The following is a 16,903-nucleotide window of genomic DNA, read 5'->3' as shown; positions in this document are numbered from 1 at the left end:
TCAAAACAATCCATACATATTTCCTTGATATTTAAACCAACTGAGCAGAAATACAGAGAATTCTATTCTTAATTTAATGTAGTCAAAGAAAAACAAACAAAAAACCCCAAAAATGATTCTACATGAACAATGGTTTGATTTTTATATTTTGTCAATAAGTGACTTTTGTGTTCAACTAATGGGTTTGGAAAACTTGTGTTTTGATTTGTAACAAGTAGACATGTCAGCTTAGCTTCCTTGGAAAAATAAACTGAGTGTTGTTTTAAAAATAACAGCAATTCTAGAATCAGTGAACCAGCAATTCTAAGTATTGTAAAACTTGGAAGCACTAACCTGGAAAACAAAGGGAGCAAATATGTAGTCACAACTGAGACTATTTAAGGAGAATCACTTATACAGCAGGCAAAAAAGCCAACGTAATATAAATAATCATGAACAACCATCTTCTAGAATATCTGATATTCACATTAATGTATCTGCTTTTGAGGATTTGGGGGAAGGGACATGGCAACATGAAGGGGGAAGGAGAAATATTCTCCTGTAACTTATTTTCAGTGGCTTATGTTTCTATTGCATCCTGTCTCTAAGAGGAGTAAATTTGTCCACCTTTTCCAGGTGGTACTTTCAAAAAGACAGCACTATTTTTCAGGCCGGTATTATGTTGTGATGCATTAACCCACTTTATTTAAAGTAAGAAATGAGAAAAAGGGGAGAGCAATTAGAGAGCACCCCCACCCGTCTTAGCTTTGGCAGGAAAAGGCAGAGCCTGGCACCCAGAGGGATGAAGCATGATCGCCCCGGCAGCAGAGGACGGGGAAGCGAGGACACAGGGGAAGCAAACCCCCAAATAAGTGGGAAGACCACGTGAAAGTCGCTCCCTCTCCGTGGCCGGGGGGACTCACCGAAGCAGGGCGAAAGGTCACCCCGACTCCGGGTCTCCCCCCGGCCACAGCAGATGGGAAAGGCCCCTCTAGCCCCATGCCCAGGGGCCGACCAGGCGAGAGGTGAGTCAGCCAACCCCCCCGCAGCGGACTCCGGCTTCAGCGGCCGCAAGGGCCATCGCCGCCTAGGCGCAGCTCACCGCACTCGCGGCGGGGGTGCGGGAAGCCCGAACCACCGCACGTAACTCTAAACCGCCACCTTACCTGGCCGCCAGTGCCGCCTATTATTGTGGCTGCGGGGGGAGGGATAACCCCGACAGACACTTCCGGCCACTCCGCGCTTCCGATTCCGCTAGTGTCCGCCGCGCTTCCGGTGCCTGCTGCCGGCACTGGGAAAGTCGTCTTCCGGTCGACCTTGCTGAGCTGCCATCTTGGGTGTGGCACTTTGGTTCTATTTCCGTTGTGTCCCCAAGGGCCGCCATCGTACTTGTGGTCTGTAGGCAGGCGGAACATCTTCCCCTGCTCTGTGTAGGCGCTGAGAGGCGGGGCCGAAGGGGACGTGCGCCACTACCGCTATCGCTGACACCCAAGCTGTGTCCGGTTTTGCTGCTAGGTAGGAGCATGCTCAATCTCCAGCCGACCCCCCCCGACCCACCCCCGGTCCCTGCGCCATCCCGCCGGGCTGAGCCTCCAGCCGCCCCCCCCCCCCCAGTCCCTCTGCCATCCTGCCAGGCTCCAGCCAACTCCTCAGTCCTTGCGCCATCCCGCCGGGCTGAGCCTCCAGCCGCCCCCCCCCCCCCCCAGTCCCTCTGCCATCCTGCCAGGCTCCAGCCAACTCCTCAGTCCTTGCGCCATCCCGCCGGGCTGAGCCTCCAGCCGCCCCCCCCCCCCCCCCCCCCCCCCAGTCCCTCTGCCATCCTGCCAGGCTCCAGCCAACTCCTCAGTCCTTGCGCCATCCCGCCGGGCTGAGCCTCCAGCCGCCCCCCCCCAGTCCCTCTGCCATCCTGCCAGGCTCCAGCCAACTCCTCAGTCCTTGCGCCATCCCGCCTGGCTGAGCCTCCAGCCGCCCCCCCCCCCCCCCAGTCCCTCTGCCATCCTGCCAGGCTCCAGCCAACTCCTCAGTCCTTGCGCCATCCCGCCGGGCTCGGCCTCCAGCCCATACTCTGTGCCAGCACGGCTCAGGCAGCAGTTGCAGTGCACTGCAGCTGACAGCTTTCCTGCACCAGATGCCATTGCTGCAAGGGGGTGGGTCAGACCCTGGCACAGATGTGAAGTCTCACATTTGTGCTGCCCATCTCTACCACAGTGTGTGCATCAGGGCTAGTTGGGGAAAGGGAGTGAGAGGAAGGCCAGAGCATCTGGAGCAGAGATACCTTTGACAATTCAGGTCTCAGAGTCTGCTTGTGGGTGATTTTCACCTATGCATCATGGGAGCACAGTGGACATAGAGACACTACCACTTGGGTACAAAAACCGGTGATATCCCAGGATGGTACCGAGCCCTTGAAACTGTACAGCTGGTAGAGTCTGCTACAAGCAGTCATCTGAGCAAGTTCTTATTCAAATGATTGCTAACAGAAAAGGAATCTCGGTCTCAAAGATTCTTTTAATTAAGAAACAAAATTCAGCTTCTGACACAAAATTTTTTAAATTTTTAGTTTATTTATTGAACAAACATAAGGAAATCAGGGGAAACCTTTGGGAATCCCTGCTGCACAGGATGATTTGAGATTGTCTTTGCCCAGAGATGTTAGAATTTATGCTTTACAACTTTTCATCCATTGTTCGTCCTATAGGAGGAGAAGAAACAGTTATAAAATAAACAAAATGAAGTCCGTACCTTAGTTCAGAACAGTAAAATGTTCACACAGACTTTCACTCCACACAATAAATTAAAGAAACTGGCACTGAATTAATCAGTAAAACCTTAGATTTACCACTTTGCTAACATACTCCTTTGTGCTTTATGCCAATGGTGACTCCATTTTTCATGGAAAAGAGGAAGAAATATTAGCTGTTATGAGTAAGTATATGGTAATCACTCTGAAGAGTAAAAACTGTTATAAAGATGCTTTTAAATTACTTAAACATAAACTGGTTTGGGGGAGGGGAAAGAGAAAATAAATTGGGCAAGTCATGTAAGGCATATTTTTTTGATACATGTTTTACCATTTGTTCCATATGAACCTATCTCTTAGACCGCCACATCCAGACTGCCCACTTGTGTCCTGGGATTTGTAGTCTGACTTTTTGGTAAGAAACCAAGTCAGTCTATAAAAATGCATTCTACACCACTAGAGTTACACATTCATAATGACTGAAGAATGATAACCTTCTGGGAACAATGGAAGAGAGTCTAGAGAGGCTCAAATAATTGCTGGTATGTTAATAAAAAGAATGGCACACACAGGTTGGTCCGCTATTACTCTTGCTCATCCCAATTGTAAAGTCAGCTGGCCTGCAAGGAATGGGTAAGGTTTCTCCTGGCTACTACAGGTTTGATCTCCCTGGTCCAGCACCCTTGGGACCTGACCAGTCCAGGGAAGGTCATTTCTGGACCCCCTGCTAGCAACCCCCAACCATGGCCCAGCTGCCAGCCAGAGACTGCCACCGGGCTTCCTGACCCCATTAGGCAGCCCAACCATGGCGTGCCAGGCTCCCAGCCATGCCCGCAGCCTTGCTGGGGTACACCAGGCTCCTGGCTTCACTGGTAGATTGCTGCCCTGCTGGCCTGCAGAGTTCCCAGCTCCACTGGGACTTTCTGGTTCTGGAACATCTATGATCCTGCCAGACCATGGATGTTTCTGGACCAGAGAGTCCCAGTTTAGAGAGATTCAACCTGTAGTTACTACTCTCAGGGATACTAAGAGGACAAGTTGTCCCCTCCTCCAAGTCCCATTCTCACTGCTCCTTCTGCTGGCTTCCTCATCCATGCTGTGCCTCTCAGTGCAGCCTTATAGTGAGGAGGAGACATCAACTACTGGCAGCTTTATGCTCTCTTACCCCACCTGTCTGCTGGCCATAAGTAGCAGCAGCACTGCCACAGCCACTAGCACATTCCGTACCCAGGAGGGAATTGCCCTGGGACAATGTGCATATGTGGGCAGCAGAGACAGGAATGCATGTGGGAGCAACAGGATCTGAGTTGGAGAAATAATGCCACTGTTGGATGTACTTTAAAAACCCACTATGTCTACACTGGTGGGTTCTTGCACAAGAACATCCATTCTTGCGCAAGAACCTGCAGAGCATCCACACTGCCTACCCGCTCTTGAGCAAGAAGATTTACAGTACAGTGTCGGAAGATAGGGCTTCTTGAGCAAGAGCTATGCTCTTTTCTAACAAGAGTAAGCCCTCTTGTGCAAGAGCTCTTGCGCAAGAGGGCAGTGTGGATGTGCAGCAGGGGTTTCTTGCGCAATAAAGCCCGATAGCTAAAGTGTCCATCAGAGCTTTCTTGTGCAAGAGAGCATCCACACTGCCACAGATGCTCTTGCGCAAAAGCACATGGCAGTGTTCTTGTGCAAGAACCCACCAGTGTGGACATAGCCATACAGAACCTGGGGAAAAGTTCTCAGCTATTACAGATCAGCATAGACTTCAGTGGAGTTTCCCAATGGAAGAATCTGATCTACTAAGAAATGTTTGCCTGAACATTGTCCTACAGGAGTGACATTAGTTCCTTGGTTTCAGAGAGTATTAGTCTGTATGGGTATGTCTACACTACAGTGTTATTTGAAATATCTTATTTTGAAATAGTTATTTCGAAATAGCTTATTTCGAAATAACGCGTCTACACACAAAATGCATTTTGAAATAGCATTTTGCTATTTCGAAATAGTGCATCCACACTGAGTGGACTCTGAATTGCATTTAAGGCTGGCTGGAACCAGTTCCAGCAGGGCACCAGGTCAGGACTTACTGTGTGGGGCTGCTGCCTGAGACTATCTGAGGTCTGTGCTTAAAGGAACCACCCCCTGGACAGCCGGTTCTTGGCTTTCCCTGCTTGCTTGTTGTCGTGAGAATCACAGGTCCGATAATGAATACCCAAGGGGGGAAGGACAGAACCAGGTGGACAGTTTTATCAAATAAAAAATATTTATTTATGACAGTGGTGAATTTATAGTATTTAGTCTAAGATTTTTAATAGACCGTGTTAATAATGAATTTACAGTATTTATTATATTTATTCTATGATTTCTAGTTAAACGTGTCAGATATAAGGATGGGAATGGCAAGGGGAATAGTCTCTAATCTTAAAATATCCAGCTACACTAATTAAATAACAGTGATAATTACAAACTCTATGTACTACCCAAAACAACTACAACACTAAGCTTATACAACAAGAAAAAATCAAATCATACATACCAACTTACACAGCACACGGAACATTTCACAGATATCGGTTCGGTTGCGAAGGCCTTGGTTACGCCCGAGAGTCGGGGGAGGTGGCTGGTCGGTTGATCAGGCCAGCAGCGCTTTGAAGTATACGAGAAGGCACACGCACGGTGGTACGTGTGTTGCGAAGACCTCCTAGAGCGAACTGTGCCATGGGTATATATCCCCAAATCTGCACGTCGCTTTCCTGCGCTTGCATATTACCATATATGGCCCAATGGTCACCAAGTGGGGGGGTCTGTGTCCCAGGGGTTGGGCCGAAACTGTGCAGGTTTCATGCGACCAGGTAAGCCCCACAGTTCTCACGCCAAGGTGATGGGTGGGAGAGTCAGGCTATTTTCCCCTTTTCACACCTTCTCCTTTTTCTAAAGGCAATGGTATGCAGGAAGGGTGCGGCCGGTTTCTCTCAAGGAGTCAAGAGCGGCTTGGCCAAACTTTTTTACTGGGGGGCAGTTTCTTTTCTCTAACAGTTGTCTACCTCGATGACAGACAGCAAAGCATTTTGTCTCTGTGTGCTCTGGTTGCCCTCAGTTGGGACACTGCAGCACTCTGCAGCATGGAGCCAGAGCTGCCCCTGGGCAGTCTGGTGCTTCTCTTGGATGCGTTGCTGTGATCCAGGCTGCATTTTCTGCAGGCTGCCATCCGGGAGGTCCATCGGGGGGCTGTCAGTATCCAGGAGGCCCTGCGGGAGAGCTTCCACCCTGAGGAGCACTAAGAGCCTCCCTGGTCTGCCCCACTGGGGGCTTGTGCCTCTTTCCTCTCCCACGTTCTTTCACTTACCCCTCCCTAACCCTTCTGATGTAAAATAAAATACACGTATTTTCATGAACACAAACTCTCTTTATTTAACAAAACTGGGGGGGAGGGAATGAAACTCTGGTGAGACAGGGGAAAGGAGGCAGGAGAGGGAAGAAGAGAGGGTGAGAGAGGGTAGGAGGAAACCTGGGAGGGAGAAGGGGGAAGCAAGGGAGAAAAGGGGAGGGGAAGCTTAAGGCTCAGGGTTGGGATTCTTGCCGAACCAACTTGATTTTCATGCAAACCTGCTCCTGGGTTTGCATGTGGCCTTTGGTGGCCAGGCTGGCAGCTATCTTGCCATAGACAGCCGCGTTCCTCCATCTAGTGCGGAGATCATGGATGTTGGGGGAATCCCCCCCAAACCTGAATAAGGTCCATGATCTGCACCCTGGTCCAGAAAGTTGCCCGCCTTCTCTGGGCCCTGGCAGTCTCCTGGGGAGCGGTGGAGGGCTGGCTGCCAGTGGCTTGCTGGCTCATGCTTTGGGCCACTGGTTCAGGGGCAGTGACTGCTGGCTCTGGACTGGCAGGCTTGGAGCTGGCAAAGGCACTGTGGCCAGAGTCAACCCCTTTAAGGGCTCCAAGAAGGGGGGAGAGAGAGGAGTGTTCTTGGTTGAGGCTAGAGTGGCCACTAGGGCACCCTGGGAAAGCTGGAGGCCCCCTATTTCGAAATAAGTGTCTACACAGCTCTTATTTCAAAATAGCTATTTTGAATTTGGTGTTATTCCTTGTAGAATGAGGTTTACCAAATTCGAAATAAGCACTCTGCTATTTCGAATTTATTTCGAAATAGCGGTTTGGCTGTGTAGATGCTAGGAAAGTTATTTCAAAATAAGGGCTGTTATTTCGAAATAACTTTGCTGTATAGACATACCCTAACTGAAAAAATAACTAATAGTCTTGCAGCACCTTAGAAACTAATAAAAATGTAGATGGTATCATGAGCTTTCGTGGGCACCACCCACTTCTTCAGATGAAAGATCCTTGGACATCTTAAGAAACTCCGGCCATCTGAAGAAGTGGGCTGTGCCCACAAAAGCTCATGATACCATCTACATGTTTTGTTAGTCTATAAAGAGCTACCAGACTATTTGTTGTTTTTTAAATAACTCCAATGTCAGACTTAATCCAGATGTACTAAATCAGTTTGGAGAAAATGACATTCAGAGATGACAAAACAAATGATTTCAAAAGAGGAAGAGTAAAATCAGCAGAAATGACAAAATTGGGCTGGAATATTTTACCTAAAGGTGAATAAGCAGCAAAGTACATTACTGGATTTACAGTTTGAAGCACAGAGTATTAAAATGAATATAGGAAACACGTGCTGTTTTTCTGGCAAAGGCTTAGTCATTATTCATTTTCTTTTTCTATCAAGCATGAAGTGCTAGTGGGCCAGGTTTAAATGATCCCGTTTGGTGGTCCCTTTTCTTAATTTGACTCATGCCACATTCAGGCTATGTCTACACTGTAGCCTTCTTCCGCAAAAGCTTATGCAAATGAAGTGCAGCGATATTCCACTCTGCGCTTCATTTGCATAATTAATTAGCAGCCGCTTTTGCACAAGAGGCTTTTGCCAAAAAAGGAGCCGTGTAGATGGTTTCTTTTTGTGCAAAACTCCCCTCTTGCGCAAGAGCTGTTCTTCCTGAAAAATGAGAAAGAACGGCTCTTGTGCATATGTCATGTTCTCATTTGCATTTCCTCTTCGAATCCCTTTTGTACAGGAGGTTTTTGTGCAAAAAGGATCCGTCTTCACAGCTTTTTTTTGTGCAAAAACCTCTTGTGCAAAAGGGATCTGAAGAGGAAATGCAAATGAGAGCATGATATATGCAAATGAGCATTTAATTTGCATTTCCTCTTGTGGAAGAGGCTTGTAGTATAGATGCAGCCCCAGTGATAAGGAGCAGATGCTGACTGAATTTGGCCAGAAACCTTAGTCCTTAGGTAGCAATGCTTTGAGCTGCAATGATGCCAGACCACTTACTGCTGGCTTGGTGTGGGAAATCAAATCCACCCTGCACAGGGGGGTCCCTAGTTCACTGTGTCATGCTATGCTTGCTTTCACAAGGTGGTGTAAGACAAATTATCTGCCCACTCTGGGAATTGTGGTTGGAAATGGTCTAGGCCTGAGAAAATTAATTCCCGATGGGACCTATGAGGAACCCAAAATCTGGGGGCAATGTAAGGAGTTTTTCCTAGCCTTGGAGTGTCAGGATATCCAGATAAAAAGAGTCAGTCAAAGTCCTGAAGTGTGTTATTGCCCTTGTGGAAGCTGGTAACCCCAGGCCGTTATAACTATTTAAGTACCTAAAAGAGTGTTACAAGGGAGAGGGAGAAAAATTTTTCTCTTTGGTCTGTGAAGATAGGACAAGAAGCAATGGGCTTAACTACAGCAAGGGAGGTTTAGGTTGGACATTTGGAGAAACTTCCTAACTGTGAGGGTGGTTAAACACTGGAATAAATTGCCTAGGGAGGTTGTGGAATCTCTATCTCTGGAGATATTTAAGAGCATGTTAGAGAGACACCTACCAGGGATAGTCTAGATGGTTCTTGGTCCTGCAGTGAGGGCCGAAGACTGGACTTGATGACCTGTTGAGGTCCCTTTCAGTTCTACTGTTCTATGATTCTATGATTGGCAATCAGTTCAGGCTTTGCAAATTCAGGGGTGATTCAGCTGGTCTTGATAGTTCATGAGGCAATTAATGCTGTTTTGGAGGCCAGATATGTAAAATTTGGAAATATCCCTGAAATAATTCTGGTATTTGCATGGATGGGTTCTTGACCTGTGCAGGTCTGATTGACAGTATGCATATTCACACATCCTCGGAATGCCATTTGAAGCAGAAAAGTATCTTACTGGGGAGGACAGGACACCATCATTACAAAGGCTCTTATGGACACTGTGGCACATTCATGGACACCTCCAAAGGATTCACTGGTAAAGTGCTTTACATTCCTGGCCTCTTTCCACCTGGGCAAGCTAGGCCATTGTTCTTCCTAATGACACATTGAGCAGGTGCAGGATGGTGGAATGTGCCTTTTGCCTATTGACAGCAAAATAGTGCTGCATACAAACTCATTTAGATTAGAGTATTTTTAATTTCCAACATGTGATTGGGGTATGTTGTGTGCTTCACCATGTATACTAGAAAAGGAGGAATAATTTGGGGCAGAATGGATCAACCACAATAATGAGTTGGGATCTACTTACAGACACTGATTGTGTTAAGAGTTGAACCCATATTCAATCTCCAGTGAAGACAAATCATCTCTCACAACTCAAAACCACTCTACTACAGGGGTTGGGGGGTGCTCCAGCCCAGCCGGACCAGCCTCTGTCTGTGGTGGGTGTGGCATGGCATGCTGTGGGCAGAGGCGCTCCAGCCCAGCTGGAGCAGCCCCCCTTCATACCCAGCCTGGCTTGGCTGGAGCAATGCAGTGTAGGCAGGGGTACTCCATTTGGGTTAAAACAGCACCCTACTCACCTCTGTTTAATCGGTTAACTGGGATTTTACATCCCTCCTCTGAACCCAGAAGTAGCACTGATATGTAAAGCTCTGAACAAGAGGCATCTGCATCCACTCATCCTTGGCAGGAAATCTCCCTTGAACAATGAAGAACAGCAGTGCAGAGCTGACAGACTCTGCTGAAAAAAGAAATATATTCTTTGTAGCTGTACTGTAGAAATTAAACACTAGAACAGTGGTCTTCATCCTTTTTAACCACAAGATCACTTTTTCAATTTAAATGCAATGCAAGACCTGCCAGCACCCTTGCCTGGCTTCCTTCCCCCCCTGCTTCTTTGAGGCCCTGCCTCTGCTCTGTCCCTTCTCCAAGCACTTACTATGCTCACTTCACCCCAGGCTGGGATTGGGGTATAGGCTCTGGTTTGGGGCTATGGAGTTTGGGAGGGGATGCCCTGAAGGTAGGATGGATTCTGGAGCAGATAGTGGGATTGAGCACAGCACCCTGTGCAACAGAGGCTGATGCCCTAGCCCTGAGTTCACTGAAGATCCCACTCCACTGCCTTATCTTCAGCAGGTCCCTTATTCTGCTTTCCAAAGCCTGTGTTGGCTGTCCAGCCAGACTTGGCAGATAGGGCATTCTCCTGGGGAGCTCAGGGTGGTGGACTGAGTCCGGCCTCCCCCCTGCTCATCCTGGGAGCAGCAGGATAGCCAACACAGGCTGCTCCGGGGATGAAGCTGTCTTCTGCATTAGGAAAGCAGGATAAGGGACACCCTGAAGCTTAGGCAGTGGTATGGATTCTTGAGTGGACTAGAGGGTATGGTATTTGTCTCAGGAGCACAGGGTGGTGGGCTCAACTCCTATCTCCCTTTGGCAGCTCAGGACCTGTCTTGGCCACCCTGGGAGTGACCAGACAGCCAACACAGGCTGCCCTAGAGATGGAGCTGGTTCCTGAATTAGAAAGGCAGGCTCAGGGACCCTCTGAAGGTAGCAAAATGGTATGTACTCTGGCGGGGAATAGGGCATTTGCCTGGAAAAGGTGGGGTTGTGGGTTCAAGTCCCACCCACCCTAGGAGCAAACTGCCCCAAGGATAGAGCAGTGTGCTAAGGCAGGCTTTCTCCTGCACCACTCTTGGAAGTGGCTTCATGTGCTGCTCCTCATCTGCAGGCACCAATCCCACAGCCTCTACTGGTTAGGGCTCTCTGTTATTCATCAAGGGGGAGATGCCGCTGCAGGAGTGGTGCCCACAGGCAAGGACAGCATGTGGAGACGCTCTGCTCTGACTTTCTCAAGGGCTGCAGGGGTATGCTACCCAGAGGGTGGGAGAGGCTCTGGGATTAGCCCAGGGTGGAGGATTGGGGTCCAGGAGGGGTTCTGGATATAAACTCTAGGACAGAGTGGGTGCAAGGGGACTTGAGGTTGGGTACAGGAGAAGGTTCAGGATATAGGCTCTGGCAGGGCACCATTTAACTGAGGTGGCTTCCGGGTAGTGGGGCAGTGGAGTTAAGACAGGCTTACTCCTTCCCTGGCCCTGCATCCCTCCTGAAAGCAGCTGGCATGTACAGCAGGGCTGTGTCTAGACTGGCCAGTTTTTCCGGAAAATCAGCCACTTTTGCGGAAAAACTTGCCAGCTGTCTACACTGGCTGCTTGAATTTCCGCAAAAGCATTGACAATCTCATGTAAGATTGTCAGTGTTCTTGCGGAAATACTATGCTGCTCCCGTTCGGGCAAAAGGGCCAGTGTAGACAACTCAGATTTGTTTTACACAAAAAAGCCCCGATCGCGAAAATGGCGATTGGGGCTTTTTTGTGGAAAAGCGCGTCTAGATTGGCAAGGACGCTTTTCCGCAAAAAGTGCTTTTGTGGAAAAGTGTCTGTGCTAATCTAGACGCTCTGTTCCGAAAATGCTTTTAATGGAAAACTTTTCAATTAAAAGCATTTCCGGAAAATCATGCTAGTCTAGACGTAGCCCAGTAGCTCCATGGCACCAGGATCTACAGACATTGAGCCCACAGCTTCTACTGGTCATGGTTCCCTGTTATCAATATCAATCAATGGGAGCTGCAGGAGCGGTGTCTGCAGGCAAGGACAGCATGTGGAGACCCCTGCTCTGCCTTTCTCAGGGGCTGCAGGGACATGCCAGCCACTTCCAGGAACAGCAATTACTACAGGGATAATTACTCCAGCCGCAGCAGGTTAAGCATTTTAGAACTCACTACTCAAAGAATTAAATTTAAGTGTAAGAGAGAAATGAAAGTTATGAAATGAACAGACCAGTCACAAAGTAAACTAACCCACTTTGCAAGCAGTAAAAGAAGCAAAAACAACAACCTACGTATGTGGGTTGGGTCAGGAAATGAGTGAAGGACAGCGTGTGTTTGTGAGAATGACCAAGATCTTTGTGACCAAGATTTGCATTGCCAAACTCCCTCCATCCCCTTCTCTCTGTATGGAGATGGAGTACAAGAATGGGAGTGGGGGAGACACCCTGTCATCAGTGTCTCCCCTTCTCACTTCCACACCCTGCACAACAAGCAGAACTCTCCCAGAGGGGCAGTTCTAAGGCAGAGGGCAGAAACAGCAAGACAGTGGATGGAAGGGCAACTGAAATGCCAGCACTTGATAGCTTCCCTGCCAAACCAGTCAGGATCATCTTTCAGAGACTCCAAAATCTACTGGTAGATCCAGATCTACTGGTTGGTGACAGCTGCACCAGAACCTGATGACAGAACCACTAGATGGCACCAGCGTAGCTCACATGCTTATACTTTCCCAAATGCAGATACAGCTAGCATCTCAATAGTAAAATAATGTTTATGTGGAAAGACTCAGGGCAAAAGCAAAACTTTGCTTGCCAAACAAGATTTGTATGCTTGGCTCCTTGGCAGAAATTCAGGGTAACTAATATGTGAGAATGAGGGTATGTCTACACTACAAAGTTAATTCGAACTAACAGACGTTAGTTCGAATTAACTTTGATAGGCGCTACACATACAAGGCGCTAGTTCGAACTTAATTCGAACTAGCGGAGCGCTTAATTCGAACTAGGTAAACCTCATTCTACGAGGACTAACGCCTAGTTCGAATTAAGTAGTTCGAATTAAGGGCTGTGTAGCCACGTAATTCGAACTAGTGGGAGGCTAGCCCTCCCCAGCTTTCCCTGGTGGCCACTCTGGGCACCACCAGGGAAACTCTTCTGCTCCCCTCCCGGCCCCGGAGCCCTTAAAGGGGCACGGGCTGGCTACGGTGCCCATGCCAGGTGCAAGCCTGCCAGCACCCAGCCAGCAGACCCTGCACCTGGCACGGCTCGAGCCGGCCACCTGCCGCCACCCAGCCCTCCGCCTCTTCCCGGGACCAGGCTGGTGGCTCCCGGGAGCCTGGTCAAGAGGCGGGCGCCCGCCTGGTCTAGTGCAGACATCGTGGACCTCATCCACGACCTCCGCACTAAGCACAGGAAAGTGGCCGTCTCCAGCCTTCCACAAACAGAGGCCAGGGACACCATTTCTATCCTCTGGCTAATACCACTCCATGGACCCAACCTCCATGACTGTATCTAACTTCTCTTTAAACTCTGTTCTAGTTCTAGCCTTCACAGCCTCCTGTAGCAAGGAGTTCTACAGGTTGACTATTTGCTTTGTGTTGTTAGTTTGAAGCCTGCTACCCATTCATTTCATTTGGTGTCCTTTAGTCCTTCTATTATGGGAACTGTAACCCTTCTGCCGGGTAGGCCTGGCAGTAACCAGGGCTGGGTTCAATATCTTGGGGTCAATCTCACAAAGAACCGGCTCGAGCCCCCACCCAGTGATCTGGGAAATTAACGCACCCCTGGGCACCTCTGAGAGGCAATGCTTCCCCACTCGCAAGCACTGAGTCTGAGTGTAGGAAAAGAACATTTAATGAAACAGAGAGAATTCATACGGCATTAGCTTGGGGAAAACACCACAAACAGAGTTCATAACCCAAACATGAGCCAAGCCCCCACCCCAGCCAAGAATCGCCCGAAGTCCACAGAATCCGACTCCCCAAAAGTCTCTGTCCCCACAAGTCTTTGACCCGCCAAAGTTCACCCGCAGGGTTCACCTCCCAACCTGGGTAGAAATGGGGGTGGCGGGATAGATAGGGGAGCACCCTATACGAAACTCTGCCACGCTTCACCAGCTGTCTCGTCCCACACCTCTGGACGCCACACCATGCCACTGGTCGCCTGTCGCCGCTCCTCGCCTGCCTCTGCTCCACGCCACGCCGCTGGTCGCCGCTCCTCGCCTGCCGCCGCTCCACGCCACGCCACTGATGGCCACTCCTCATCCGCCGTCGCTCTACGCCACGCTGCTGATGGCTGCTCTTCGCCTGCTGCCGCTCCACGCCAGGCCACTGGTCACTGCCACTTTACTGGCTGCAATAGGGCTGGCTCTCAGCCAAGCCCATAATTTCAGCTCAGTGATTTCAACTCTTTAGCCACCAGCTGGGCTGCCAAATGAATCCAGCTTTCACTGGACTAGCAAACAAAAAGACTTCTCAGGGAGTCTGCTTTAGGTCTGTCCTTAAAATAAAGGGGGAAAGATGCAGGCTGGGCCAGTCTTATAGCTCACACCTGGCAGGTGTGAAGCAGGCTGACTCAAGTCCTTTAACCCTTTCCCCCAGCTCTGTTCCCTCAACTCTGGAAGGGGGGAGGCTTGTTCTTCCGAGACCTCTTACCATGATGATGGTGTCTCTCCTGCAAGCACTGGTGGCATGTTTTACAGTTCCCACATTTAGGGGTAGCATGATTAGTTACCCCCACAACAGTCCCAAATTATATACAATTCTCCACATTCCATTCCAACACTGACCCTCCATCAGCCCTGGCTGAATGGGATTTACATAGCCATACCTTGGATTCTCTCCTGAGCGGTATTTACATGTTAACAGTTAATTACCTTGTAGAGCTAAACAACTGGGCTGTGTCTACACTGGCATGAATTTCCGGAAATGCTTAAAACGGAATACTATTCCGTTTTCAGTTTTTCCAGAAAAGGAGCGTCTACATTGGCAGGCTGCTTTTCCGGAAAAGCCCTTGGAATAAGCGATTTTGGAATAAAAACTCCAAAATAGCTCATTTCCTAATAGTGTGCCTATACTGCAAATGCCCATTGAAATAGTGCTGATCCCAGCCCCTGGAAGCACTCCAGGCAGGGCATCAGGACAGCAGTCACTTCCTGGAGCTGCTACCTGAGGCTATCTGAGGCTCATGATTAAAGCGACTCTCTGTACAGTTGTGTCTCAGGCTCCTCTCCTTTGCCTACCTCCTCAAAGGACAGCAAAGCCTTTTCACTGCGTGCTCTGGTTGCACTTCTGCCATAGAGTCGGACCTGGTGCAGTTTTTGCAGGTTGCCCTCGTGGCACCGAAGAGCCAGGACCTGCAGCTCCCTGTGAGGCACCTCCTCACCTTTCTCCACATACTGCTCATGCAGCACAACCCCTCCCACCCTCTCCTGCACACCGGGCACCACCGCTTCTGGCGACTGGACACCACTTCTGATTGGTGGGACTGAATCATCATGGAGTGGTGGAATGACCAGCAGTGGCTCCAGAACTTCCGCATGAGGAAGGAGATGTTCCTGGAGCTGTGCAGGTGTCTCACTCCTGCCCTCTGGTGATGGGCCACCCATATGAGACCAGCCATCCCCCTCCAGAAGCAAATCGCCATCGTGCTGTGGAAGCTTGCCACATCAGACAGCTACTGCTCTGTTTGGAACCAGTTTGGCATGGGAAGATTGACTGTTGGGGTTGTAGTCATGTAGGTACGACTCTCTTACTACATTATTGGGAGGGTGGTGAACTGCTGGATTGGGGTTCCCTAGAGAAAGGGGTGGTGGCAGTGGAAGCTCCCTCCTGCGGAGGTTTTCCAGTCCTGGCTTCACAAAACCCTGATGGAGGATGAGGTTAGTTGGGGTTGGGCTTGGTGTGGTGTGTCCATGACCCCATCCTCCTTAGTGGTGGCTTAAGGCAGGCCTGTCTGGAAACCCTGTGAGCAGGAGCACAGTGGTCCTTTGAGGCAGTCTCACTGCAGCTGTCTGCTCCAGACTGGCACTCCACGTGCACCCATGTGCCCAGGCTGCTTCGTGATCCCAGGCTGAGACGGCCAAGCAAGGAGTGCACTGCCCCCACTGCCCACCGCCTCCCCTGTGTGTGTCTAAGGACAGTAATGGAGCTTACCTGATGGGCCTTCCTTGACTTTGTCTAAACCCAGGGCGACATCCTGGGAGGGTGGTACCAGCTCCAGGGACTGGCTGAGCTCCTGGCTGTCGAGCATCCTGGTGTAAGTAGTCTGGTCCTGCTCCGCCTCATCCTCTTCCTCCTCAACCACAGGCCTGCCCTCCGGGAGGATGACAATGGGCGTCTCCAGCCCAGAGTCCACAACAAGGGGGGAAGGGGAAGGGACTGAGCTATATGCAGTGGAGCTGGTTGAAGTAGGGGCAGGTCTGGGGTGCTGCTCCTGAGTGGGAGATGTGCTCCCCGGTGTTAGTATAGGCCTGCCTGAGCTCCTTTACTTTCATGCTCACCTGCTCCTGGGTGTCATGTGGTCTCTCTGGCCCAGGCTGTCAGCCATCTGGCCATAGATGTCGGCATTTCTGCTCCTGGTGTGGAGATCCTGGAGGTTTGCCTCATCTCCCCAGATCTCAATCCAAGATGGGGCCTGCTTCCTCTGCCCCTGGGCAGGGGCTTGTGAGCTGCCTGCAGCTATGCTGGCAGCCATGGGAGGGTCGGGAGGGGTGCTGGGGTCTGCCATGGCAGCAGGGAAGTCCGACCTGGGCACTGCTGTGTGGCACAGGGCTAGCAGGGCTCATGTCATGCCACAGAACTGTTTTCCCTGAGGTTGCAGCTTTAAGGGTTTCAGGGGAAGGGGAACTATAGAGTTCTGATGAGTGTTGACAGAGTGGCCACCAGGAGGCCACTTATTTCAAAATAACCTCAGCTGCCCCATCTACACATGCCCTATTATGAAATAACTATTGCAAAATAGGCAATGAAAGGTTACAGAATTCGGAATAAGATGCCTGTTATTCTGAAATTATTTCAAAATAACGGGCTTGCTGTGTAGACACTCACCTACTTACTTCAAAACAACACAAGTTATTTCAAAATAATGCTGCTGTATAGACATGCTCTAAGGAGGGATAAAAGTGTTAGACCTTTGCACGAGGGAAAATCTAGAATATTTTCTGCATATTGTTCTGTAAACAACTGCTACTCAGAATTCCATGTATCCCAATATCTATTTAATTGCTAATGCTGTAAATAATCCACAACTTTGATAATCAAAACCTACTCAAGGCCTCCTATATGATTTGGAGAATTGATGTTACATAGTGTCTTCACCTAGTCC

At 49.6% G+C, this 16,903-nt stretch overlaps 1 protein-coding gene and 1 long non-coding RNA gene across 8 annotated transcripts in view; one reads left to right on the top strand and one right to left on the bottom strand.

The window, feature by feature from the left end:
* The window catches only part of FBXO38 (F-box protein 38), a 49,804-nt gene extending 48,507 nt beyond the window's left edge, over positions 1-1,297 (bottom strand). For 2 of the 6 annotated variants that reach the window (XM_075900212.1, XM_075900213.1), the window contains exon 1: positions 903-1,128. The gene's annotated coding sequence lies outside the window, so the exon portion shown is untranslated. The other 4 variants (XM_006138096.4, XM_006138094.4, XM_006138092.4 and 1 more) reach the window with 4 other exon arrangements.
* Positions 1,298-1,312: 15 nt separating this feature from the next.
* Positions 1,313-16,903, top strand: part of LOC112543852 (uncharacterized) — a 32,824-nt gene continuing 17,233 nt past the window's right edge. For both annotated transcript variants that reach the window (XR_003087121.2, XR_012896310.1), the window contains exon 1: positions 1,313-1,494. This is a non-coding gene — a long non-coding RNA (uncharacterized LOC112543852). The remainder of the gene's footprint in view (positions 1,495-16,903) is intronic.

The sequence above is a fragment of the Pelodiscus sinensis genome, chromosome 17 (genome assembly GCF_049634645.1).
Source record: "Pelodiscus sinensis isolate JC-2024 chromosome 17, ASM4963464v1, whole genome shotgun sequence".
In the NCBI taxonomy this organism is placed as follows: Eukaryota; Metazoa; Chordata; order Testudines; family Trionychidae; genus Pelodiscus; species Pelodiscus sinensis.
Note: the sequence above shows the minus strand (reverse complement) of the source record. Positions and strands in the feature narration are given on the sequence as shown.